Below are 27852 nucleotides of genomic sequence, written 5' to 3' on the forward strand. Positions count from 1 at the left end.
AAGAAGAAGAAGAAGAAGAAGAAGAAGAAGAAGAAGAAGAAGAAGAAGAAGAAGAAGAAGAAGAAGAGAAGGAGGGAGGGAGGGAGGGAGGAAGGAAGGAAGGAAGGAAGGAAGGAAGGAAGGAAGGAAGGAAGGAAAGAAACCTGGCAAGATTACTTTTTTTTGTTTTGTTTGGTTTTTTACCACTGGGTTTTTGTTGTTGTTGTTTGTTTATGTTTTTCTGCATGGAGAAACTCTAGGATAGCTGTCGGTAGTGGGAGAAATAGAATATTCTATATCAGAAGTACTGGGGAGATGGTCATGCATGACCAAGTCCTGCTCTGGTGGACAGATGGCTGAAGAGGTTGTGTGGCAGTTCTGTATAGTCACATACTTTCTAAACATTACCAAACATTTAAAATAACAAAACTGAATTTATTCTGTATCTGAGCAAGGATTATTTGTTCTTTTGATGATCAGTTTCTTGAGTTCTTTGTATATTTTGGAGATCAGACTCTACATCATGTGTGTCTTGATCTTGCCTGGGATTGAGAAATAGAGAGCTTCTTCTTTGGAATAGAAACAAATCTATGAAGCTTGTGTCTGAAATGTGGTGGTATGAATTGTGCTTCTTCTCTCCAGATGGTATTGGCAGATTTAAATCTCATAAGGACAAGTTGCTTAGATGAGGTAATTATGCTGGTGATGGTGGATAGTCAGCAATTTATATGTTTTTGGGGAGGACAAGGAATAGTTAGTTTTAAACAGGCTATGAAGGAAGAGATTTTTCATGAGTGTATAACAAGCACACATTTGTTGTTAGTGTACATATCCTTCAAGAAATTCAGTGGTGTGTACCCTATTAAGTAATAACCTGTTATCTACTATTGGCTAGATGGCAGTTCTCTGAAGAGGTAATAATTATTCAAGCTATGGAAATTTCCCTAAAAATAAACTTAAATGAGAGAGGTAGTTCATATGAGAGAAGTAAAAGCTAAAAGATCCTCAGGGAAGCAGAAATATCTCAGTGATCAATGTTTTTAGATCTCACCCAGAAATCCCATGTCACCTATTCCCTGTGGTTGTGTCATCTTACCCTGTCCATCAGATTTCTCTCCCTTTTCTTTGAAAATGTCCTGGGCTCCATATGTTAATTACCTCATTTCCAGAGCAACGGATGTTACACTGTGATATTATGAGTCATAAAAAGACCTCTTTCACCACACAGGCAGAAGAAAATTTTTTCATACAGTCATATTACTGAGAAACATATCACTAAGAATACTGGAAATTTAGAGATCCTTTAACACATTTGGTCCTAACAAAATCTGGGGTAAGTATTTGTTTTTCTTAGCTTAAACCATTCAATTGACAGTTAGGGGCACCTATACATTACTTAATCAGTAAATGTTACATGTAGTGCTATCAACAGAATGTTACAATTTGGTTTGTTGCCTACAGAATCACAGAAGTGTTGTCATTGTTCTTTTCTGGAATACATGTACATGTGAAAATGCTGAATATGAACTTTACATCTACTCACACCAGGTGGATTGATCATGGGAGAAATTTATGGAATTTAAATGTTACTGTTTTCAGGTGGAAGGAAGGAGGAATAAAGAAAAATGGAGGGGGGGCTATCTGTATATGGAGGTTAATACAGCAGGTGAGGGAAGGACAGCTAATTAACATTAAGGATGTTTGAAAAGTTATAAAGAAACATTATTTCATAAGCTTGTTAAAAGCAAATGTATATATGGAGTCTCTCTCTCTCTCTCTCTCTCTCTCTCTGTGTGTGTGTGTGTGTGTGTGTGTGTGTCTATGTGTTTGTGGTTAAATTGGGTTATACTACAAAGTAGGACAACACTATCCCCTAGAGCCATAGCCCAGCTGATAAAAGTCTTTGTGCCAAGCATGGAAAACATCTCTTTGCTTTGTATGTCATGAAAGTTCAAGAGACTCCTAAAACAATATAGGCTATCATTATTGTCCCCAGTTGCTTCCAAGAACTTGAGGTATGACTGTGTTTCTAAGAATGCAACACACTTGAGAAAGGATACTTGGATAAATTGAGTCATTCCTTACTTGGAAGCCTCGTGTCTGCACAGTAAGTTTTGTCGTACCAGAAGATGCTACACAAACTGCCAAGGGAGAAAAGAAACCAGTAATTCTGCCATCTGTAAAGATAATAAATGATGAGTACACAATATTCCACAATTTTGCTAGACTGTCACTTTTATCTTGAAGAAATAAACAGAAAAGGAGGAGAGAACTCATGCTGAGTACTATAAACGTAGGCAAAATATGTACGGCTGGAGAGGCCAGACACTCTAGAGAAGAACTGTCTAGTCACGTTTTCTTTTCTGTTTTAAAGAGAGGATTAATTTTTATTGATAATCTTTTGCACTTTTAAACGAATAATTAAAAATCATCATTTTTTATGTAAAAGATATAAAAGGAAATGGCTCTGGCTTCTCTCTATGGCTAATTTTAGTGACTCTACTTAGGGAACACAAGAGAAAGAAGGCTTTTTTAGAATAAATACTTCTTGGAGAATTAGAACTACAAAATTTAATTAAATTTAAGTAATGAAAACTACAAAATTATAATTACAAAATGCATGGGTTTTTTTGTTTATTTTCTGCTGTAATTTATTCTTACCTTAGGTTATCAAATGGGTATAAGGTTATCAGATCTTATGATATAAAAGAAAGTTTTACCAGGTGGGATGAGTGCAGGCACTACAGCTCAGGCATCAAGACTCAGCTACACAAACATATACCATTTTCACAATTTCCTCTTGTCCCCAGACTATTCTGTATCATCATAAATATCCTGTCTCCTTTTTATGATCAGTTTTCCAGAACTACAGCATCAGGCTATAGCAGGGAGGGTACAAATACAGCATGTTATATATCCAAGAATGGATTACCATTTGAAAGTACTCAGATAGAAAGAACAATGACACACACAGTCCTGACATACATTGCCAAATTACAAACAAGGAAGAACACATGAGGAAAAAATATCCTAAGATGAAAGGAGTCCCTTTGTCACATCAGACCTTCCTACTTGAAGAACAACTGTGGTAATAAGGGGTCCAGCACACACTTCATAAAAAGTACTTGCTGTCAAATAATAAAGTTTTACCTCAGCTTTCTTTGCCTTGTGAACAAGTTTCCCTATAAAAAACAGCATCTTGCTTGTCAGGTTTTCTTAAACCATTACAATTTCTAAATGTAATATAAACACTTGTACCCACAGAAATTGTAGCTCTCACACATTATCATGCAAGGTTATCATTATAAAGGAAGCTCCCATCTACAGCAGATGAGGACTCTATTGAAGAGATCTACACCTTGTCAGAATGCAGAGAAAAAGTGACAGTGAGGAGCTCATCATCATGCTGGTAGATCTATCAGATAATCATTGTAATTAAGGCTCAGGAAATACCATGGAAGACGGAGTGGAGATGGTAAGAAACAGAGGATCAAGATGTCCGTTGTGGGAATGGATCTTCTGGAAAGGTCAGGAGAATGACACATGACATTTCAAGAGTGTGGTTGTTTAAATAAGACTTGCCTGATGACAACACAAGTTGACAGAGCAATGTCAATAAGGAAAGTGAATAGTACCCTACCACTAGCTGAGAATATAGGCAATTAAGGCTATTCAGAGAAGGAAATTGTTTTTCTCCAAGAGTGAGCCCTTGAGAGGTTATCCAATTTTGATTTATCAGCTCCAAACACATGTACACCTGAGGAAGAAAAAATGAACCCACATACATACATATGAATGACAATGATAATTAAAAGAAGAGATCATAAAATTTAGAGTAAATAGAGGGTAAAGAACATGTTGGAGGAAGAGGAATAAATGTTGCAAAAAAATGTCAATCAGTACTCATTAATGAAACTCTCAAGACATTTTAAATTATAAACTTGTATTATAAGACTACAATTAAGGTATTTTTTAACTTTGTGGTATACCAGGAGACTAAGTTACAATAGAAAAGTAGCTTAGTCAAGGCATCTTAAAACCTCTGGCAATATATTACAGCTGCCCTGTGACATGTAAAATTATAAAAGCTTAATTTTTAACAAATAATTAATCTATATGGGAAATCCAGAATAGTAGACAAAATTTTTTGTTCATTTTATATTATATCAAAAGTATCAGCAACACTAAGGAAGTATTTGGTCTCCTGGGTTTTTAACTTTTAATTTTACTCTATAACTTGGGTTTCTCTTCTAATATAAGAAGTTTTTATCAATATTTGTGAATTTTCATATTTACTTTTAAGTATGTATCAGTTTTCAATATTTTACCCATTGCATATTTGATTACATGTTATATACAGGCAATTTTTTTAAAAAAAAATTGTTTGCTTGGTTTTCATGGTCTCTTCTGTGGGATCTATTTGGTGCCCCAAGTTTCCTATTTTCTACGCATATGTTTATCTTCAGTAGGTTTGTTGAAATATGTCTGTAGTCTCTTTAGTTTTATGAGGGCAATAAAATCCACATTCCTGAGTTAAGCTGTTTCTACCCAAAATAACTCCCACAGAAAGACATATTCAATTAGTTTTCTTACCAAAAAGTCACTTTTTGATTGCTTTGTATACTATCATCTTTGTTGTCCAAATCTGTCTTTTGATTGTTCATTTTATAACATGTCAGACAGTTTTATTATTGATAAGCAAAGAAGACACAGCTATGTGCATTGTACAGTCTGTCAGAACTATTGTAGAGGGACACGGTGACAACTGAAAGTGATCTTGTTATTCACTGACCATGACAGATGTCGGTTCTCTGGAACAGACTGAAAGCACAGAATCTTGTAATTTATATACTATGGAATTATGTTTAGTTAATAAAGTAAGACATTTGCCATTAAGTGTATACAAGCAAACTATTGTCACTGGAATTTCTGGTCATTAGAAGACTGTTGATTAAGGTTCCAACTAGGTTAAAGTTGTGTGTGTGTGTGTGTGTGCGTGTGTGTGTGTGTGTGTATACCATCACTCATGATCTTCCTCATAGAAAATAAATACTGGTTCAAGTCCTGAATTTATATTTTACTGTCAACTCATTTTAATTATGAGAAATTGTAAAGGAAAAAATAGAATAGAGACAAAAAGGAAACTTTAATCTGATGGTTCACTGGAAAGCCAAGAGACTTCGTTATGACAGAGAAAAAGCCAAAATCTCATGGTGTACTCTTCAAAATAGGTACTACTCTGTATATTTACATGTATGTTGATGTGTGTATATTACATATATGTAAACAAATTCAATATGAATAATTAACACAATTAACTAGGCAAGCCTAATTAAACTATTAAATCTAATAAAACATATGTTTTACATATTCAGGAGTACAATACATACTTTAAATATTCCAGAGTAAATATATTCAAAAAGAAGATAGTGGTATCAGTAATATGTAATGTTTTATCAGACAAGGTCAGAGAACTTTGATAACATCTGCAGCTATAGCAAGCAAGACAACATAGATTTCTATTACTTTACTAAGGCCATGAACCCAAGCTTACTGGTTTTGATGTATGGTTAAGGCAAATGAGTAGAATAAGATTTAATACAGGTAATTAATTCTGTTAATTTGTAACAATTTATAGGCTTATGACTTAAGATTGTAACCAAAAAAAAATAATTCACATTTTGTGTAATTAAGTTTAATTAGCCTATAATATGACCGAAACAGGCTGGAAGAGATGGTTGTGCATCAAGGACTCACTTAAATCCAGTTCTCAACCACTTCTGAACCAGCTCCACAGGATCTGACTCCTTGGACTTGTAAGGACACGTATAGTTCCATGTTCATGCACAAGCAAGTATGTACACATGTATACACTCACATTCACACATAAAAAATAAACAGATAGACTTCTAAAATCATGAATTTTAGGTTTTTGAGGTGTCTCAGAAGTCACGAATGCTTGCTAGTTTGCAGAGGACCTGGGCTCCATTTCCAGCACCTAATGTCAGTTCACAACCACCTGTGACTCAAGTTACTGTAGATTTGACACCCCTTTTAGGCTTGACAGATATTTCATGCTTGTCATACAGATATATACAGACAAAACATTCAGTCATAAAATAAATAAATATGTTTTAAAGTGAAGTTTAAAATAATTCAAATCTAAAGATAAAATCCAGTTTTATATATTTAAAACTATGTTATTTTAAATTGCGATATTGGATAATAGAATTTAAAATGTATGTGTATGTCTTATTTAAAAGCCCAATTATTCAAGAAAATCAACAGATTTCCAGTATATGCCCAGTATATTCAGTGAACTTTTTGAAATATCATGTCCAGTGAAATACTTGAAATTAGGATCCATTAGTGGAGGACATCAAAAGTTCCCATAGCGCTGGGACACTGAAGGTCCACGTCAGTATCTCTGTTTTTCACTCAGACCACGGGAGGATTGATGCCATTTTCCTTAAGAGAATGGCACATTGTAACTAAAATAGTGATTATTGGGAAGTTATTTTTTCAGTTGAGCCAATTACTTCCTTGTATATTTGCCTCTTTGCTTTTCCTTCTAGTTCCTACAACTTAAGCACATTCATTGAACATGGGAATGCATAGAGCATAGGGCTGCTCTCCTTACCTTCATTCTTTCTCCAGACTGTGTATCTTTCCCTTCTAACTTCTGCAAACTTCACAGGATTCCTGCCTTCATCTTCACTTTTTTTATTGTGCAGCTACCCAGTAGAGTTTATTGATAATTTGGTGAGTCTGGTTACTATTGAGCTCAAGTTCAATGGGCACATCTTAGGAGACTGAAATGAATTTTGTCCCACAGTCAATGGAGGCCTTTTTACAGGCAATATGTCAACATAAGGATAAGTTTAGTAATTCTGCTTCTGGAGGGAAGACATATTTGTAGCATTTTAGAAAAAAAAATAGTGTAAAGTCTTAAGCGTGATTAATTGTGAATTCAGAGGGAACATTCTTCAGTGCCTTTCTGTTAATAGTCTGTAGTAGGATTATGTGTGGTTGGCCAAGAACAAATAATAGAGCCTTGAAACTCTCCCATAAATAACAGGAAAGACTGTGATGAAAAATTTTAATTTATTTTTGTATAGAACTTGAAATTTATGAACTAGGTTATTTTAATATTACGGTTACTATTATTATCTTTTTGTCATCGTGCTGTTAAGGTCAGTGTACATTCAAGATAAATATAACTTATCATAATAAGTGAATTTCTTCTATACACCTGTCTCACTGAACAATAAGAGCTGAATCATCGGCATTATTATGTTTCTGTGTTTGTGAATAGAACAGCATCTGCAATGTAGTATAAATAATGTAAATATATGCTAATTAATGAATAAATTAACGACAACCCAGCCATCTGTTATTCAAATCATGTTCCAATGAGTTGAATAATATTTATTGTTAATTATTTTGTTTAAAATAAAATGTGAGTTAAAACCTAGTAATAAAAGGCAGTTATAAATAGTATAGAAACATTCCCAGATAACATTTAATAGCTTTACAAGTGTGTCCGTAATGAACTTTAAGATATAGCTTCCTCTGTAATTGCTGACAACTGTGTTGTTGTAGGTTGAAGATCATGCATGCTTATCACCAGTTCTATTGCCTTATACCTGTTCTGTTTATTGATTACTTAATTAGTTTTCTGAGATAGCTAATCAGAGAGAGATGTAGGTATTTAGGAGTCTTTCATTTCACCATGCTAATAAATTTAAAAGAGAAACGTGTGACCTGAAACTAAAACAGAGTAAAGTCAGAGCTCCTAACAACCATAATACAATCTCATACGCCACTGAAGAGTAAAACAGCTAAAATTTAATTTCTATTTTCTGTAATAATACTTTTGGTACATTGATTACAGAAAAAACCACATATACACTAATGAATATTTTTTGCTGAATGTAGCTTAACAGAATTAAAGTCATAGTTTCAATTTTTATTAGGAATTTTAAAATTTTAAAAATTGGTATATTTTTATATTTTAAAGTGTAGGTTAATACACATTAATTTTGAATATTCATGTTTAATTATTCACTACCTTGTGATATAAAATTCACACACAGTCACTTAATTTCAATAACCTTATAACTTGAAAATTTTACCATTCTCAGAAATTGATCTGAGAGGACCAGCACATCTTCACTTCTCTGCACTGTCTCAAGCACAATGGATTCTTTTAAGCACCATACACTATTTCTTTTGGTTTGAATGCAAAATATTGAACTATGGGTTGGAAGCCCAATGTGCATTCTGCCGCAGGATTAAAGCCAGGCCATGCACTGTATTTTAAGAGGAGTGACAATTACATGTTTTTTCAAAGTTACATCAATTTTTTAAAGGATTATTTGTTTCTATATATCTTTATTTTTGTTTAGTGTCATATTTTTCTTATGTTAAAATTAACCCCTAGAAAGTAAAATGGATGGGTTTGTGAAATAATGGGTATTGAATGCTAATGAGCTCCTAGTAGCTGAGCTCTGACTTCATTGCCAACTGATGAAAGCTTTAGCTCTGGAGGGTTTCAGATTCTCATGTATCCTGCAGTGACCTCACTAGAATTACAATGTTTTACATAAGAACAAGAGAGGGTTTTATTGTCAAGTTACAATGCTTTTTAAAATTAATAATTTTTAGTTTTTTAAAATTCAAATATAATGACAATAATCATTTCCCCTTTCCCTTTCTTTCCTTCAACCTCTTTCATACAACTTGCCACACCTTAGTGCTATCTCAAATTCATGACCACCTTTTCAACTTTTTTTTAAAAGTATTTTCTCATATGTCTTTTAGAAAACATAGTTATAAATATTGTTTGTTGAAAGGATTTGCATCCAGCACAGTAAAAGACTGAAACGATAAACTAGAAAGTCACCGGTAATTCTTTTGTTTATATTAAGCTCCACATATTGGAGATACATGACTGACTAGGTTATAAAAATTGTTAGCTACTCATTTATTCTTTCTTTCACTCAAGCATATAATCAATATTTATTAGGCACACAACATTTGTTCATGTGAATATTGAATCAGAAAGCTTTTTGGTTTTAGGGCAAATGTTTTTCATTAATGTTTTTAAACACAGATTATTAAAATGCTTATGTGTATCTCCAGCTCCCATCAATTCCTTTCTCTAATCATTTATATAATTATTTCGCAGACATTTTTCAGCAACCTATGCTCATTTATATAAAATAAACAAATTAGCTCAAGACATGGGGGTATCAAAGTTACTTATAACTAAATCAGTTTAAAGAAATGAATACATAGAGGGTGACATAGTAACAAAGTGTGGAATTTATTGTGCAAATATAAAAAATAGAAATAACAATTGCAAATAAGAAAATGACATTTCTAAGTTCACATTTTTTCTAATTAATCTTGACTTGTGTGAGTTTGTTTTCTAGGTATGTAATTTGAGGAATAAATATAATATATGAAAATTAATATTTAGCTTTTGATCTGATGCCTTGCATACTCTGAGAAATGGGAAGAACAGCGGGGTGTTCAATGAATGTTATTGCATGCTTTATCACACCACAATGTAGTTCCATTTACTGTAGTAGTTTAACCTGTCCTGTGTGATTTGGCTTGAAAAATGAATATTAATATGAAGTAGTAATGACAAGTGAACGATGGCATACTGTCATCTGTTTAGGGTAAAGATACAGAAGATAGATCAGTGGATAAGTAGGTGCTGTCGAAGCATGAACTGCAGTTCTCATCCCTAGCATGCTTGCCTGAGCTTTAGTGGGTGTGATAACCCAGAACCAAGAGACAAAAGCATAGGATAACTGCAGAAGGAGAGTTAGTTACTTAGATAACATTTGGATCAGTAATCGCTGTGTTCAACGAGAGGAGACTCTGCCATAGATTATTTTCTTCCTAAGATTTACGTAAATAACTCTTTGTATGTTAGTTGATAAGAACAAGTCTTTCCTTTAAATCAGTAGAAAGAGTAGACTGAAGATAAGAAGTTCACACACATCAAAACCAAACAGCTCTTAATTATATAATATGAACTTCAAGTCACTCTCTGACAGACAAGATTGAAATTACACCTATACATTCTCTACAAAGGTGGGAAGCAAGTTCACTGATAATTAGCAAAGGTACCATATGTATAAATATTTTCTTATATATACTGAATTACTTGTATAAGAGAAGAATGGTAAAAATTTACTCAACATTATTTATAAAAAATATATTAGAAAAAAAGATTAATTTCTTCAATATGCCAGGAGGGGAAAAACTTGTTTTAATTCATGCTTTCTAGGAATTTACTTCTGAATATACTTAGACTATCCTGAGATATATTCTTCCACACCAGGTAATTATAGGTAGTTTTTGTATGCTACCGTGAAGTGAGCTTCCAATTAGTTTAACTTATTTGCTGAGCATCTGCTTAATTTTGAATCATCTATAAAATTATTATATAAAAAGGATGGTCCCCATATTTGTTGCATATAAAAAAACATGTAAATTTGTATGCAAAACTGATATTTTCCAACCTGTGGGTAGGGGAATTTTTAGGTCTGATAATTGTGTGCTTAAGGACTTTTTTTATTTCCTAACATTTTAGTCATATAAAAACTTTATTTCCAAAGAAATATATCCTCTGATCAAATGAGTGAATAATACGTTGAATTGTGTTTTTAATGTCAGAACAGCTACTTATATTTCTATATTAAAATGTAGATGGCATGGCATTCTGTAGGAATGCAGAAAACATAGGAAGATATACTAGTTGCATACATAAGTTACACTCAAGGTTGAATATGTAATTGAAGGAAAAAAAACTGTCACTCTGCCATGTCCTTCCGTAAATTAAAGACACAAGTATTGAAATTGTACTGGATATCTCCTTGAATATTTCACTTTAATGACAATTATAGACTGCTTAATTAAAAGTCGGGGTCATATTTAGCTCTAATGGCCCTAGCCCATCATTGTAGCTTGGTGTAGAGCGCTAGCCTCGACCAAACAGAACCTGAGGTTAAGTTACTACTACAGAAAGAAAAGTCAACTAAAATTTAGCTTTAAGTAAAATCTGGTAATATTAAATCCCAGTATTTGAGTGAAATGTAATAATCTAAGACTGTCTAAAGTTATTATCTTTGCTTTGGAGAATTGCACATATTTGTGACTAATGACATGTAAAATTCATAACTTGCTTCTTTTAAATAGAAGTAGGTAATCACAGATGTGGGATGACCCTAAAGCTTGTACTTATACTAGGATTTTGCAAAGCCATATTTACTGTCGCTTTCTACAAACAGTACCTGTGATGTCCTTGCTGACTCATTTATTCTTTAACATCTCTATCTAAAATCTTCCTACTTCTTTGCAGGTTATATTCATTTCAGATTTTTCTGTCTATGAATGTAATGGAAAATTGCTGGTGTGGTTGCTTTTTCAAATAAATTCAAAATGTGTTTGATTCAAAATCATTTACTAGGCTTTGCTCAAAAACATTGAAGAACACTGTCCTTGAAAATGAAAAATATAATTGTAAGTTCATAAGCGACGTGAAGTTAATACATAATAGTATAAAATGCTATGTGATACACAAATTAGACAAAAATACAAGAAGAGGGTAGTTTATTGTTAGACAAGTATTTTTTAGACCTGATTAAATCTTGGTGAATAATGTGTTTTATTTATTTTATTTTATTTTTTTCAGTCTAACAGCTTTACCATTGTTCAAATAAACTGTGATTGTTTCCCTGGTGAGTCTATTTATTGCTATCTTAGCATGTCCAGCTGTTTGTTCCCATTCAGTATCTATGGATCAATGTTTGAACCAAGCAGCTTTCAAGAACTTGAAATTTAGAGGACTGCATTTCTTCAGATGTAGAACCGTACTAGTCAGTGGTTTGAGGAGGAGCAAGGAGGAACCTTCTTGTTTCAGTAGAAAAGTAATATACAGAGCCTTTATAAGTAAAACAAGTGGAGTTGCTAGAGAGCTTCAACTGCTTTTGTCATCATTGCAAGTCACAGATATAGTTATGGATCTGATTAATTCTGAATAGCACATATTAATTAAACTTTAATAACACTTCATTTGATTAGGTTAGGTATTCTCAGAAGCCCTCGAAAGCTAGATTTTATTATTCATAGAAGCAAAAATGCCCACTTCTTACTCAACATAATGATCCCACGCAAAAATGAATCTAGTGAGAGCTGCAGCAAAAGGCACATGAAAATAAGCATCAAGTCTAACCCTATGAGGCCTTAGCTGCACAAATCTTTAGCTTCTAAATTAACTCATCTCTCATACTGCATGATTGATTCTGCAGAGGGGCTGAAAATACTGTTAGATCCTACGACTATTTTGATATGGATATAAACATATAAAGAAACCAATATTTTATTCTCAACTTACTTTATTTAGTGAAGTTTCATTCCAAATATGGTTATAAATGTGTGTGTATGTGTGCATGTTTTGCTTATTGACTACATAAAAGTGCTGACATAATTAAACACAAATAGACATATAATTTAATCTTTATTTGTAGTTGCTTTTGAAGTTACAAAGGCAGACATTGTTTCTCCATTCATCAATAGACTATGTCGCAGTTGCTGTAAATGTGAGTAAAACACTTCTTTTTCCTATTATATTTTTGATGTTTTCGATACTTTCAATGCCTTTCTGAGTATTCTAGTCATTTTTGATTGGTGTATGTGAACTGTAATTAGTAAGCTAAAACCTAATATTAAAATTGACATGTTTTTAACAGATTACTAGGAGGATTTTAAAATCTCTTTTTAAAGCAATTCCAATACTGACTACTTACGGTACTTTTATAAATAAAATAAAATAAAATAAAAATAAAAAGCAAATTCTTGTCATGAAATAATTTTTAAATGGACTTAACCGTGACCTCTACTTTGTTACCTACATTCATTAACCTTTTTCCATGTCTGACACATCTCAAAATATCTAAATTTCCAAAAATAAAGTCTTTTTTTGAAATGACCATCATTTCCATGGTGGAAAAAGCTCTTACTTTATCCACTAATAGAATGAGTAAAGACGTGGTTAGAGAAAAGGGTAATGCTAGTTAAGACAACAAAAACAAGAGTTTGCAAAGCAGGCATGGAACATACAGGTTCAAATTCGACATGTGAAACAGATATAAATTATAATCCTTGCAATACGATGAGCAAACGACTATTGATCCCTTTTTTGTATATCAACTGCTGCACTGAAATCTGGAGAAACTTGCTTATCTACATAGGACACATCCAAAATATATGTTCTCCTCAAGTAGAAGCCCCTGATGCCATAAACTAGTAGACACATTTAAAAGGGGAGTTTGCAAAATTATTGGATCTCAGGAAAGAGCATTAAAGAAAAAAAAATAACTTCCTGAACTGAACTCTTGGAGGATGCTATAAATTTTCATGACTTTTAATCTCCAGAGTTGATCATAGTTTCTGAAGAGATAAGGGAAGAATAATGGATGTGAAATATTTTCAGAATGTTCCTCATGACCGATTTTTTTTTTAATGAGGAAAAGAATTTTCCTGATATTTCTCTTCTCACCTTGGATAGAGTGTTTTTTGATCTAATTATACTTCACCATTCCTGTTGGAATAGACACAATCTAACAGACTCAGGAGGAGGCTGCAGTCAGGCGTGCAGGACCAGTACAATATGGGAATTTAATCATAGTATAACAAATCTTCCTCTGCCCATTCTATTAATATTGTACCATTACACATCCAATGAGTAACAGTAATTATGATTCAAAGGCCTTCAAGGCACAGACTTAAAATAACACATGCTCAAGAGAAAATGAAATAAATATAATTCTCAGCAGCATGTCTAATAGAACAAGGAAAATAAGAGAGAAAGAGAAGTGGCTTAATGATATGAGATTATATTTTCTAAAACATAACCATCCTTAACATGCATTTTCTTCAAAACAAATCATGAAAACATGAACAAATAATAGAAAAGAAAATAGCAAAAGAGAAATTTCTTATTATATTTGGAGTCCAACACATGTCTTTAAGTACATTGTAGATTAGACAAAATTTAGAGGGTATCTGTGATCAGAGCAGCAGTGTAAATCATCTCAACTTGATGGATATTTGTATAATGCTCTACAAAATAACTAGGTCATTTTTGTCATTATAACCTGGAACATCTTCAAGATTCTGGTCCTCCAGAAAACAAGAACACGGTATGGAATGGAGTGAAATGTTAAAGAAATTTATGTAGAGATAATTTAAGAAAAAAAATCTATCCATAAGCATGAGAAGAAAATTAGAGAAAAAGGTAAAATACTTGTTTTGCTTTGACTATATGTATGTAGGTTCTTTTCTAAATTCATTACATAGAGTATCACATTATCCATCATTTATAGATGAGGAAACAGATTCAAAAGAGTTCTATGTGAATCTGTGGCAGAGTCAACATTGAAAGCTTGAAATGCTACTTAAACCAGAAGTGTGCTTTCTTGACTTTCTAAATGTAGAATTGAGATTAGCTTTGTGAAACTAGGTTGGATTGTAAAGTTTATTTGGAAAGTATGTTTATTTGGGCATTTCATAGAGTTTCCCTGCCTTAAAATATCTTCCCATGCTACAGATACTTTGACTACACCTTTAGCTTCTGATAAACAAAGACTGCTTTATCATACCCTGAGCACCCAGACCCAAATAATTACACAAAAACCTGTATAATTACAACACTCCTTGGCCAATGGCTCAGGCATATTCTTATCTAGCTCTTATATCTTAAATTAACTGATTTTATTAATCTGTGCATTGCCATGAGACTGTGACTTAACAGTAAGGTTCTTGCATCTTTCTCCTTAGGCAACTACATGACATGTCCTGACTCTGCCTTCTTCCTGCATTTTAGTTTAGTTTTCCCACCCACCTATATTATGCACTGTCATATACCAAAACATTGCTTTATTAACCAATGGTAATAAAACATATTAATAATATATAGAGGGGAAATCTACATTGTTTCACCTTTTCTGCCTAAATAAAAAGGAAGGGTTTAACTTTAACATAGTAAAATTAAATATAACAAAATAGGTATCAAGCAAGAGTTACAGTTACAAAATATCTTTGCACATCTGAAGTTTCATATCTCACTTAACTGTATTCATAACTAAGGAAATTAGTAACTATAATTATCTGTCTTCAATTCAGCAAAGCCTCCAGAAGGATATATTATCACCTAAATAAACATGAAATGCATTGTAAGTAACTTCCAAAACTCTAAAATTGACAGAAACATCTTGTGGCCTGGACAGTAAGCCACAGTTCTTCTGGAACATTGGGACATCCATTTTTAGTCTACAGGCTCATAGGATCTGGCAGACTTTTCCATGAAGCAGGAAAATTGAAAGACTGTTTTGCCTATATTGGCAATTTGTCAGACTTTCTTCTGCGTCCTGCAGAATGTCTGGCAGTTTTTACTATGAAGCAAAAATCCTGAAAGATCCTATGTATCTTTTGAAAAGTTTTGCAGTCATTTTTCTGTGGATCTTGCATTTCCAGTTCATACATCATACCATCAAGCAGTCCAGGCAAGAGCAGTTTCTTCCCCAAATGGCTAGTCTTGTTACATTGAAGACAGATTCCATAATGAGTTTCTTCAATGCCCATCAACCTCTCTGAAGTAATTGGTGCTATCAGAAGCCAATATGTCTCACCGTCAGGAAAAGTCTAAGTTTTTTAAACTTTTGAAATTACATATTCTGTAGGTCTTTGAAGTGTTGAAGTTTATCTGTCTAACTGGAATATATCTCTGTATATCTAGAAAATCCTAACTAACATGACCACAAATTTGACTATTATAAATGACTATTAATCTGTAATTTTTAATTATACATTAAATTTTTAAATGAGCTACAGAAACACAGTACCTTAAACAAGAGTTCTGCCTTTTTCTCCCTTTCATAATGGCAGGGGTATGTACACTACTAACTCTGGGACCATAAGGTAGGAGCTGTGCTCACCATTTCAACTCTGGGCATCAGCATGCAAGCAGCACACACACCTCTTTTTATTGCAAATAAAAGCTAAATCTGCCATGAAGCACATTGTGCTGCCTGGAAATGTCTCTGTATATGGCAGAAGGAAGCAACATGCTCTCTTGCCTGTGCATGCCTAGCAGATCCAATTTAACTGGTAAGTCAGGCAGGGAGTGCTGAGCCATGGGTCTGCTTTTAGCTAATTTCCTCCTAACCCCAAATAGGCTTGCAAGCATCTGGAACCAGAATGGGTGGTGGGCTACACAGATTAACCCAAACATTTGGTCAGCACTATGTAATCAGAGACTGCCACTTTTCTTCTCAGCATCCCAGACCCAAATAATCACTCAAAAACCATATTAATTACAACACTGTTTGGTCAGTTGCTCAGACATATTCCTAGTGAGCTCATATCCTAAATTAGCCTATTTCTATAATCTGTGTATCACCACAAAGCTGTGACTTACCCGTAAGTTTTGGGCATCTTTCTTCATCACCAGCTACATAGCCCCTGGCTGACTCCGCCTTCTTTCTCCCTGCATTCAGTTTAGTTTTCCCACTTTTCTATATTCTGCCCTGCCATATACCGAAGCAGCTTCTGAATTAATCAATGCTAATAAAACATATTCATAGCATACAAAGGGGAATCCTGTATTAACTTCTATTACTCGCATCTTCTTATTCACTCCAACTTGTTTTCCTCTACTAATAAATTTATTGTCATTTAGTTGTTTACATTGTACACCCTATATTCATCATTTTACACTACTTAAAGCTATGAAAAGGCTAACATATAAAGCTTTGAGAATCTGTCTCTTTAATTAGAAGTTATGTTGCTCTTGTTCAAATGCAGCTAGTATTTGTATTTAGGTCAAATGGGTAGAGAAATTGGGAAGAAGGGTGGGAAGGAGAAGAAAAAAAGATAAGAAGGAAGGAACGAAGGAAAGAAGAAAGAAAGCCTTCTTTTATCTTGAAGTAGTGACTTAATAATCCTCAAAGGTACACTACACTATCTTACATGGGGGGTTTCTTAAAGGTAATGACTATAGATTATTTATTTGTACCTTCTTCCAAATAGGGCTTTGAAAAATTGGAGTTGTGTTTTTCCATTTTTGTAAATAATAAATTATAATACTCCATAAACATTTTAAAAATAAAACATTTCAAGCTTTGGGCAAAGGTTATAAACTTAAGACAACTCCAGTGTTTACAAAATTAAATAAATTTTATATGAAAAATAATATTCTGCTCATCTGCAATACGGTGCTCATACAACATATTTGGCTAAGTTTAAGAAAATAAAATATCATTAAAATTTATTTTATTTTCTTATTCCTCTGAGTTGGAAAAAGTTTGATTGAAGAGTTAAAATAAAGTAAGTTATTGGAAAAGCTTTCTTTAGAACTTGCAAGTATTTCCTTTGAGAATAGTATATTGTCTTTCATCTAAAATGCTCCTATTTTGGCCAAGAGATAAGATCTGTAAAAAGAAAGTTAGGTGTTTTCTTCTGCGTTATACATAGTGAGGACTGGACTGTGTAAGCAAGGACATATCCAGGTAAATGACTTAAAGTCATTTCTAAATCAAGCATTTTCAAATAAGCCAAATGAGGATTATTGTGAATTTTTTTATGGCTAAACATGGTCTTTTATTATGAAAGAGAAATTTCTTTGGAGTTCTGATTGCTATCATCTGTCATCACACAAGTGTTTTGTCAGTTAGAATGTCAAACATGCTATCTTACAACTGAAGAGTTCCTCATTATGACTCAGTGCAGCAACTATTCCAGAAAGTATGGGGTTAGAATACTAGAAAGTGTTATAGAATACTAGAATGTCCGTGCCCCAAAGAGAATCATCATCAAATATTTTTCTTTCTCAGTCTCTTATGACATGTTTGGATGATATCAAAAGATACATGGGAAACAATAAGACAATGCTTTTATGGATTCTGGTGTGTTTGTGTGTGTTAGTGAGAAGGTCTCGGGAACTTTACATAACAAACAAGACTCGTGAGTTAAAGGGTCTCTTTGTTTTACTAATTGGTGATGGTTGCATCTATGATATGTGATAGACAAGAAAACAGACAACTCGTAGACTACAGACTATCTAAAGTATTTTGCTTGTAAATTGATCTAATACTAAACAGAGTTAAGTTGTTTCCCTCCCTCTTCAATTCTTCCTCACTTTCCTCACTTTTCAGCTTTCCACTGAAGCTTGCATTATGTTCATATTTATTACTTGAAATAAATTAACTTTCAGTAGTTTTGTAGCATATAAACATTTATTAGTGTTATTTCTTAACTATTGTGTGCTTTGCTTTCCTCATTTAGAATGAGACTCACCAACAAGTCCCTGGGTATTAGCATGAGGCTTCACTTTTTCTTTTTTAATGGGGCTGCTTGGTTTTTCCCAGTATTTCCCTAGTCTCTTCTACTTCCCTTTTACTTGACTTCACTCCCAAGACAACACAGATAAACTCCTGGAGAATTTCCCACTCAGGTAATCTGACTTCTGGTCAGTATGTCTGCTATCTTGATTATGAGTGTGTTTAATCCACAATTCTATTACTGACATGCCAATCCATATAGCCTATAGTGTGATTTCAGCAGAACATATACCGACTCATGAAGGCTCTAGTTTCTCTGCATCTGTCACTGTCATGTCCTCCAGAAATTTTGATGCTATTAAGCTGAAGCTCAGTGGGCATAAGTACTTCATCCAACCTTCATTCTTTTCACTGTGGTGTGAGGATTGCTGATAATAGGAAAGGAGAGCTCTTTATTTTAATATTTCTTATGTCATATTTCTGTGGAAGTTTTTGGTGGAAGTGACCAAGTCCCCATTGATGGATTTAATGTCAGGAGAGGTTACTTCACATTCCAAATTTAATTACCACCAAAGATTATAATATCTTTTAATTATCAAGCCATATCTTAATGTCTTATGTAATTTTTTGTTGAAATTTAGATTTATTCTCTTCTCAAATTAAGTAAGATTCTTTTATCTAACAGCCTGCATATGATGATAATCACTACTTAGAATAAACTGAATATCAGAAAACTTAAGGTCAGTTAGTTCTGTGATATTCTCAACTCCTCTGGCCTTTGATATTTCTTCATATCAGCACTCCAGTGGCAGTTTTGGTCATGGAAAATGTCATCACTCTGAAGTTCTGCATTTCTAAGTTGACGGTCTCAAAGTTGTTCACAGACTATGTCTCTATTTGCTTGACATCTACCAAACTTAATGGTCAGGGGACAAACCTAAACTGAATTTCATGCCATGCCCCATTCTTCCCATTTTTTGTCATCTACATTACTGAGATGACTAGTTTTAGTACTACCTAGTTAGCATCCAGGGTGGCTTCTACTTCCTTAATGACAGTTTTACTTTTACTAAAAGCATCCTACACAGCTAGCAAATGATGTTTAATCTTTGGGCTTTGGCGAAAATTCTACCCAATGAAAATAGTTATGCCATTTTCTTCTTTTAAGTAGTAAGTACTTAATAGGAACTACCATAGCTATTCAGTGTGGTCAACTGAATAAACTATTAGATAGACTAATTTCCTTTAAGGATATTTATCACAATTCACATAAACTCTCTGTTCTTTTCCTTATTTTATTTGGCAAAGCTTGTCTGCAAGGCAGAGTTGAAATCCAGGTTTTGTTCTAGGCATCTGTGAACATCACTTGAAAGAGACACACATCCATGGTGATGAATATTGGTAGGAAAATGATTCCTGTATTCATAAGATTTCTACTGTCATGTTTTAAAAATTGGCTGGCCCAGAAAGACAGTTATCACATGTACTCACTCATAAGTGGTTTTTAAATATAAAGCAAAGAAAGCCATACTACAAACCACAATCCCAGAGAACTTAGACCACAATGAGGACACTAAGACAGATTTACATAGATCAAATCTACATGGGAAGTAGAAGTAGAAAAAGACAAGATCTCCTGAATAAATTGGGAGCATGGGGACTTTGGAGGAGGGTTGAGGGAAACGGGGAGTCAGAGAGAGGAGCAGAGAAAACTGTAGAGCTCAATAAAAATCAATAAAAAATGGTTGACATTATATGCTATACTGCATTTGGTGGACATGAAATACATGGAGCACGGCCAGAGGTAATAAAGCAATTAATTCATGGTGAAAAGTAAAGTGAGAAAAGTGTAGTGTAATGAAAGTCCTATCATGAAAACATTTTCAATTTAGATAGCAAAAGTTTTAAAAGGAATTATACATTTGAAGTTGAATTTAAATTTAATAGTAAATTTTTCACGTAAAAACTGGGCAAATTTTTAAGTGGTCAAATATATGGGATGACCAAGCTATGTGTGTCCAATGCCATGATTCTGTAGTCTATAACAGGACTCATGAAGAATGAGACTTTGGACATAGCCTCAGAGGAGAATATAAGAAGTCATACATAATTTTTCTTCTTTCTCGACACTATGGGTCTTCCAGGGATGTTCATACAGCCAGTTGACTTGATGCCTGTTTGTGTAATGCACTTTTGAGCATAGATGCATCTATTTGTTTACCTTGGTTGTCTGTGACTACTCTCCTAATTCAGTGACTGAGTAGAATAGTTGTCACAGGGCCTGTATGGCCCACACAGCAGAGGGTCCTTTCTGAATGATGCTTCATGAAAAGAAATTGTCATGCTATCTGCTACAAAAGTATTACTTTTGAGAAATTTTATAGCAATTGAAACCCATTAGCAGTGGCACTTTAAACCATGTTTGTGATAGCAGCTTACTTATTTTTCATATCTTGATGGAATATGTGTCTGTGTTTTTATTTTCAACTTAGGTTTTACTTAGAGATTATAATGTGAAAGATGTAGAAAAGCATGCCCTTGGTAGTTTGTTTTCAAAAACAAAAAATATGCCAAAAGAAAACTTAGATTTGCCCTAAAGTACTATTGAATATATTTTTTATTCCTTTATTTTTATAAATTTCATACACTTATATAGTGAATTCTAATCATTCTCACCCTCTTCCAGCTTTTATCTCCCTTCAGCCTCATATCTGCACTAACCATCCCATCCAACCTAGTTCCTTTACTACATTCATGTCTTTTTTTTTCTTTTGTGAGCTTCTGAGATGTGTAAGTATACACTGAAATAGACACTGAAGACAATGATTACAGCTACTTCAGAATCCATCAATAGGTAATAGTTAAACTGAGAATTGTTGCAAGGAGACTGCTTGTTTGTCTCTAGCTGCCCAGAACCAAAATAACCAAACAGAAACTGTATTAATTAAATCACTGCTTGGCCCATTAGCTCTAACTTCTTTTTGGCTAACTCTTACATCTAGTTTAACACATTTCTAGTAATCTGAATATCACCACAAGGTCATGGCCTACTAGCAAAGTTTCAGCACATCTAACTCCAGCGGTGGACCCATGGCATCTCCCTGACTCTGCCTTCTTCCTCCCAGCATTCAGTTCTGTCTTCTCCGCCTAGCTAAGTTCTTTCCTATCAACAGGTCAAGCCAGTTTATTTCTTCATTAACCAAGAAAAGCAACACACAGACAGAGGACCTCCCACACTAGTGAATGATAGAGCCCCTTAAACTCTTGTCCCATTAGGGACTGACTAATGCCAAATACAGCATTGGGTACCAAAATTGCTGTGAAAACATGCTTTTTCAATTACCATCTTACCTTGAAAAACTACATTTAACATTCACTGTCCCATCATTCTTTTCATACTATAGTTTTAGTTTGTTCATGTTCCATGTGTCATAGAACGAGTGGTATAAATTTCCTATCTAAGGTTGAACATTCAGTTATTTATTTTCTGAATTCTGGGTAGCCACAAGTCTCTGAAGTCAGCTCTGCTCAGTATACAAAGAAGATTCTCTGATCAAAGCTAATAAAAGCATTGGTCTATAGGTACAAATATTTATAATGTAGTTTGTTACCCTGTAAATTTGATGAAACAACAGCATTCCAGCTTGTCACAGAGCATATGATACCCCCTTTTTCCAACACTGGTTTTTACTTAATCTGTAAAAGTTAAACACAGAAGAGATTAAAATATGTAAGTAGAGCCATCACAAGCGAAGATATTTCTGGAGTGGGAAAAGGATAAGAGCCCTTTAACGTGAAAGGATGGAAGGGCTTTGGTAGTTATTGTAGTAATGTCTTAGAATTGTCTTTCATTTGTAGCTCATCACTGCAAAATTAATCATGGGGAATTTACACTGGCTCCATTCACTGTCATTCCTTCCCTATAGGAAATGCTTCAGGACAGCTCTATAGACCTTGAGAATTACTGAACAACTGCAGAGAACATCTGGGTTGATTCATCCTTTCTAGAACTAGTAGTCTGTCATTTTTAAAATGACTTCTTTTTAAGACTGAGTAATCTCAGGTTTCTTAAAACCAAAAGCTTTTGAAGAGCTCTTCGTGAAGTTGCCATGTAGTCAAGACTGAGTACCATTCATTAAGTCTACATGAACCTGTCACACATTGTGCTTCAAATAATTACTGCCTACTGCATTTCCTTTGTCCTCTGGAGGCTACAATTTCACATGTCAACAGCAGTCACTTTGTAGTGTCATATTTGTAGATTTAAAATGTAAAAAGAATTCTTGCATTGGCAAATGTGCTCTTGAAAGGTAATGCCTTAATTCTCATATTTTTCTTTCTCTCATGTTACCATTGTTTATTAAAATGTACTTTAATCTTGTTTTCTTCACAAAACTTATCTTTTTTAATTATTGGGAGATCATTTCTCTTTTAATACTAAAAGGTGTGGCTCATTAAATGAGTAAACTCTGTTAGAAATCCAAAATTTCCCCCAGTGACTTACCTGTTCACCAGTTTAATGGGTTTAAAATTACATCTATGCCATAGATTCACTCTTTTCTGTGCATATAGTAATCTAATGTCTTTAGATTACAGGTATCGTTAGATGCAACCCTAGTTTTTCTCTTCTCAGGAAAACTCTCCTTGATTAGAAAATGCTGAATCACTTTAGGAAAAGCATGACTTCATAATTGAAATATTAAAGGTGAACTAGCAAATCAGGAAAAGTGACTGTTATTAAGACTATGTAAAGATGTCATGAAAGTCAAGAATATTATGTGGGCATTTAATTCTTAGTAAAAACGCCAATTAATAAACTTATGAAAAAATGTGGACCTCGTTAAACCAAAGAAATGAAAAGTCAAGGTATTATGGCATTCTAATGGTCTTCTCTTACTGCAAAGTGAATAAAAAATATTATATCCACTAAAAGAATATATACTCCAATTCCTCATACATAAGATTGTAATTTTTCTTCTTTTTGAAAAAGGTTGGGCTAGAAAAATGTGTTTTAAATGTTTTGATATTTACATATTCACTCAGTAATTTTGTAATAGGTTATGCTGAAGAAAGCAAAAGCATAAAGATGCTTTCTGACCTTATCACAGCATTGCTAATACTACAGATAAATGGGAACAACAAAAGTTATATCTGCTGAGCATTGGTAGATACTATATAATGCACATAATACAATGGGTATGAGTTATTTGTTATAAATAACAAACAAAATAAGAACTTTTTCAGTTAATCTCTTTCTAAAATTTCTGCTTATATAGTACAATATATATTTTCCTAAAGTTTCTAATTTTTACATATCTCTGAGAGCTGTCATTACACAACTAGATATCTGAAAGTTTTACCTAATATTCACATTTCTTCACATTTTCTCTTCTGACTATGGTTTATCAATCAATTTGTGCAGTGAAATCAATAAAATGGGTGATAACCAGCCATAAAAAATTTGGTGAAAAGGAAATACATAGATCAGAGATCAGAAATTAATATGTGTTTGAGAAATTTTACAAAGTCTAGAAAATTACAAAATTATTGTTTGTTGTAGCAGAATAGTCCCACACTAACCCAGAATGGAGATAATAAAGATTTCTTTAATTAAGAGTAGACTCCCAGGTCAGCATTCCCCTGCATGGGTTGGGAACAGGAGCCGAATCCAGCAGCCAAGGAGCCACACATGTTATCACATCTCTATGTAGAGTACATGTAGCCACACCCAAGGTGAACCAGTATCTTAATGGCTGTTAGCTAAAGGATGTCCCATAGCACATCCTCCTTTTGTCTAAATAAAAGAGTTTTAAGCCTAACAAAACCTATATACAATAAGAACAAATATCAAGTATAAATATAAGAACTACAACGAGCATAATCAATATTAAGCAAGAAACATATATTAAATGTTTCAATAGTTATCCTATATTAAAGAATCTAAATTTTGTATTAGAAATGGCTTCACTAAGTCATGACAGGAAAGTAACTATGACTATTTAGTCTTTAACCCCATCAAACACTTGAGAATGGAAATAATACTACTTGAGTAAACAGGAAGCACATCAAGCAGCGTCTGAAAGGTGCAAAAAATGACACAGTAAATAGGATACCTGAGCAAAAACCAAAATTATCATTTGTAACACTGGCACAACTAACTTCGGTTAAGGCCAAAGTAACTGACAGATCATTTCTAGAGGCAGGAAAATTTTCAGAGCTATCTTACCCTTTCTTGGCAAGGTTTGGCTTATTTTTTTTTATCCTGCTTGTTCTGTCTGGACACCGAGGCATGGACAGTTCTCTGCCCAAAAGCCAATTTCGCCAAGAAGAAAACTAACTCCAAGTGCACTCACTGTCTTCATGACCCAACTTTTTTTTTTTTTTTTCAGGAATAGATTGATGCTGCCAGGAGCAATTGTATCTCATGTCAACACCTGTTATAGAGTTCTTTGAAGTGGTTGAAGATTAACTGTCTATTCAGAATACAATCTTTAAGCATCTGAAGAACCTGATTACTCCAACTATAACTATAACAAACATGAATGAATGACTATTGTGCTATAAATTTTGGTACCGATATAGCTTTAAGACTAAGTCTTGATATTAGAATATTAAAAAATCTTTGAACAACTGTGTAGCAAATGAGGACAATGACCTCAAAATATAAGCAGTACATAAGTATGTTGATCAGTGGTAAAAATGTATAATGCAATATGATAAATATATCTTAAAGTTGCATAAATATACAAAATTTATTAAGCAGAGGTAGAAAAATGCTTGCATATAATAAGGCAAAATAACTGCATAGGTGTAAAAATATAAACAAAATATAACAAATATAATTTGAATTTATATCAATATACAAAATCTATACCAATGTATAAACAATAGCTCACAAGTATTTATTACTCACTACTATTATTATTAGTATGAGTTAGCTGATACTAATTTACCTAATATCCCATCCAATTTCTTTTTTAAAAAAAGATTTATAATCTACAAAATTTCCACTCCAACCCCAACATTATACTACATGTAATTAACCACTAATAGATATCTCTAACCCTGAGGACGAACTTTGTTGGGAGAAGCGATGTAGTCTTCTAGAATTACCTTTAATTGTTATGGGTGTAGTGTTATTTTTATGGGATCTTGTAAAACTAAAATGATGATTAAGTTTTAAGATTACTGTTTGGCATAATTATAAATAGTCTCTGAGTTATTGGTAGGTATTTTTTTTTGAAGTTTTTAATTGAAGTTTTTGGACAGAACGTTGTAAGAAGGTAACCAAGTTGGAATTGTCTTGAGCAGCTGGTACTCAAAATCAATAAAATAGTGATGTCTGCATCATAACAGCATAGCAACCAGGTGGAATTGTTGTTGTGAGGCACCATCGTCTTTCTGGAAACTTTAAAGTTTACTGTAGGAAAATTTATTGTTTATTGTGGAAAGCTTAAAAATTGTTTATATACACACATATTTAATGAAAAATATAATAAACACAGAAATATGTATGGGGAGAGGTAAAATATTTTAAAATATTTTTGTTCCATACCAAAATTTTCTTTTAGCAACATGTTTGGACTTAGATAAGCCATTGTTCAACTCTAAAGCCAGGTTTAATTTTTAAGTAAATCACAACTTTATATATATATATGCATGTATATTCACTATGGCCATAACTTTTAGTAAATGTACGATTACCAAATTAGCTTATTTTGAGCTGAAAGCAATTGCCCATTTAAAATCTGAAAGGTATCAATAGTGTGGTATATATATTTAAATTTTTTAAATTCTATAAAATGGAACATACTCATCTGCCAGATTTCATTCCCTTGAGTACGCTTTGGGTTGCTTTCTGAACAAAGCTATGCATAGTAATGGACAGGACAAGTATGGCATCTTTTATTAATCTCCTTAGCTTGTTGCCATGCAATAGAAAACTCTTTCTTTAAACGTTTGCCTTCAACATGATATTTTTTTTATAAAAATTTGAGGCCTTCAGCACATTTCCAATCAGTAATAAATCAATTTGTGATTGTCTTATGCTAGAGAACCTGGCAGACCCATGTGGGATTAGATGTGGGTTATGTATATGAGACAAAGCCTACTTCTGATTATATCCTGAATGAGTAATGAAGTCAATTATGTATCATCTGCTATAAATTTAGTGGTTTTAATATGTAAAACAATGTTTTTTCTACATATGATGAATCAATAACTATACTGAAGGGTTTTCTAAAATCCTTTAGTACCATGAGAATAGCATATAATTCTGAATTTTGGACAGAATTTATTTAAGGCTATTGTATGGCCTAGGGACAAGGTGTGTTTATTATAAAGACCTGAATCTGTGAATCAGCATAACAGCCCTTGCCAGGAACTTGATCTTGGGAAACCTCAAATCCTTTGGCCCTTTTTTTGTTGTTTTAAGGCTTTAGCTTCCTCTGTTTAACATCATTTTTATTGTGATTGTTCTGTCTTTAATGACAGTTGAGACTAATTGAAGCCTATTATGTGGGGAAACCTTACTGTTTGAAGCCCATGTTTTTCCCATTTTCTTAGCAAATGGTGAATGTAAGCCATATTACTGTTTCTTTAAACTTTTTCAGATTTTTTTTTACACCAATACGTTTTTATTTTTTGTATTTGCTTGGGTCCTGAGTATTTGTTGGCTTATCAGAGGTAATAATGGGGTAAGTAGCTAAAACTTTTGGTGATCATCTTTGAGTCCGAGAAGTACTGGTAATGTTAATCCTTTACTTGTATCTCCTTTTTTAAATTAACTTGTATCTCCTTTTTTAAATTAGTTTTGATATGTTTTAACTGATTTATTTTTTTTACCATTGTCTTTTGCAAAGCCTTAATCTCTTGGTATATGAATATTTTTAATGGTATTATTGAATCAAATAACTTTTCGTCCTAATTTTGTATATATGATTTTAAGGTATTAATTTTTTATTATAATAACTTTTTACCCTATGGTATTATTTAGATGGCATACAGATTGCCTTTTTGGAGAGATACTCTATTTGCCAACTTATTATAACTTTGTAACAGATTTTGATTGTTAATTTTAACTGTATGATTTTTTAGATACTTTTAGTACCCTTTTATAAGGTTTTATAACCCATTGAAATGTATTAAATTTTGTCTTTCAAATTAAATAATCCTTTTTAATTGTATTAATTTTTTGTTTTAACTTTTGACTTTTTATGGAATAAACACTATCAGTATTAGTCTGTAATGACTGTATCATTTTTTTAAATTGCCTTATTTTTTACTCTATTATCAAACCATTTTTTATGAATATACTATAAAGAACAAGGCAAAGTCCCATGATTACAAAAATTATTTACTAGAAACATCATATAATCATTGTGGAATTTTATCCATATTTGAAACTAAAAGATTATTAAATTTTTGGTTGGTGATATTGTTTGCCATTATATATTTTTTAAATTTATTTATTATGTATATATATTATTAAATGAACTTACCTCTGTTAGAAACT

The 27852-nt window shown here is 33.1% G+C and overlaps 1 protein-coding gene across 5 annotated transcripts in view; it reads left to right on the top strand.

The window, feature by feature from the left end:
• The window catches only part of Ralyl (RALY RNA binding protein like), a 781615-nt gene that overhangs the window by 114055 nt on the left and 639708 nt on the right, over positions 1–27852 (top strand). The gene's annotated exons all lie outside the window — the stretch shown is intronic.

The sequence above is a fragment of the Microtus ochrogaster genome, linkage group LG5, assembly GCF_000317375.1.
Source record: "Microtus ochrogaster isolate Prairie Vole_2 linkage group LG5, MicOch1.0, whole genome shotgun sequence".
In the NCBI taxonomy this organism is placed as follows: Eukaryota; Metazoa; Chordata; class Mammalia; order Rodentia; family Cricetidae; genus Microtus; species Microtus ochrogaster.